Below are 1,230 nucleotides of genomic sequence, written 5' to 3' on the forward strand. Positions count from 1 at the left end.
CCTGCCCTGGCCTGAGGGCTCCGACCCTCCCTCAAGACCCTGCCCCACCACCTCAGCCTCTCCTCCCTGACTCTGGGGACCCCTCGGGTACCCCTTCCCGCCACCTCCTGACCCATGGCCCCTCTGTCTCTCCCTGCCCTGTGTTTCAGCATGAGGCGTGCTGTCCTAGAGCCTGCCTTCCTGGGAGGGCTGAGCTGGGCAGCTGGAAGTGGCTCCGGGGGGCCCACTTGGCACCCCACCCTGGCTCCAGCCCGACAACAGCCTGAGAATTTCCCCCCTAACTTATTGGCACTTTGGGGTCCAGTCTGGGTGCCCCCAATGCTGCATCTTCTGACACAGCCTGAGAATGAAGGGCCTTGGCCCCCGGCCCTGCTCTGTACAGAATAAAGGCTGGTGTGGTCTGTAGCTCTTGGCTTTGGGGACCCAGTGGTGGGGTCAGGGTGACGGGGGCAGAGGGTCTGCGTGCGCGTGCGTGCGTGTGCGTGTGTGTGCGTGTGCGTGTGCCCCCATCCTCCACGGGGCCTCCAGCTCCTCCGGGTCCTGGCCAGGTGCTAGGACAGGTCGCCTTCTGAGCGAGGCCAGTGTGGCCCGGACGCACGTCCACGAGACCGTCCACAGACGGAGGCTGTGCTGACGGGAGAGCGACGTGGAGGCGCACTGGGTGGGCTCCAGAGCAACCCTCCCGCCGGCCCGCTTCCCCATCGTTGAAAGAAGACTTGATGACTTTGAAAGGCTTTGTTAGTTTTTACCTTTTGTGGTTCTCAATAAAACAGAATTTAAATTGTCTAAGTTTGCCCTCGCTGGTTTGGCTCAATGGGTAGAGCATCGGCCTGTGGACTGAAGAGTACCGGGTTCGATTCTGGTCAAGGACACATGCCCGGTTGTGGGCTTGATCCCCAGTAGGGGGTGTGCAGGAGGCAGCCGATCAATGATTCTCATCATTGATGTTTCCATCTCTCACCCTGTCCCTTCCTCTCTGAAATCAATAAAAAAATATATATTTTTAAAATTGTCTAAGCAGCTGAAAACGTTCGTGTGCAGATTCTGACTCGGTAGCTCAGGCAGGGGCCTGAGGCTCCACTTCCAAGGAGCCCCCAGGGGTTCCGATGCTGCTGTTCCAAAAGCCACGCTTTGAGCAGCAGGGTGGGTACCCTGCAATTGGCTCCTGCGTGGGCACGTGACCCAGCCCGGGCCAATGAGGACCGGCCTGGGACTTGAGCAGGAAGTGCT

General features: G+C 59.6%; 1 protein-coding gene across 2 annotated transcripts in view; it reads left to right on the forward strand.

The window, feature by feature from the left end:
* Positions 1–781, forward strand: part of LAT (linker for activation of T cells) — a 5,052-nt gene extending 4,271 nt beyond the window's left edge. For both annotated transcript variants that reach the window (XM_014542994.1, XM_005870401.2), the window contains one exon: positions 136–781. The gene's annotated coding sequence lies outside the window, so the exon portion shown is untranslated. The remainder of the gene's footprint in view (positions 1–135) is intronic.
* The last annotated feature ends 449 nt before the right edge of the window (positions 782–1,230 follow it).

This window comes from Myotis brandtii, unplaced genomic scaffold, assembly GCF_000412655.1.
Source record: "Myotis brandtii unplaced genomic scaffold, ASM41265v1 scaffold317, whole genome shotgun sequence".
Lineage (NCBI taxonomy): Eukaryota > Metazoa > Chordata > Mammalia > Chiroptera > Vespertilionidae > Myotis > Myotis brandtii.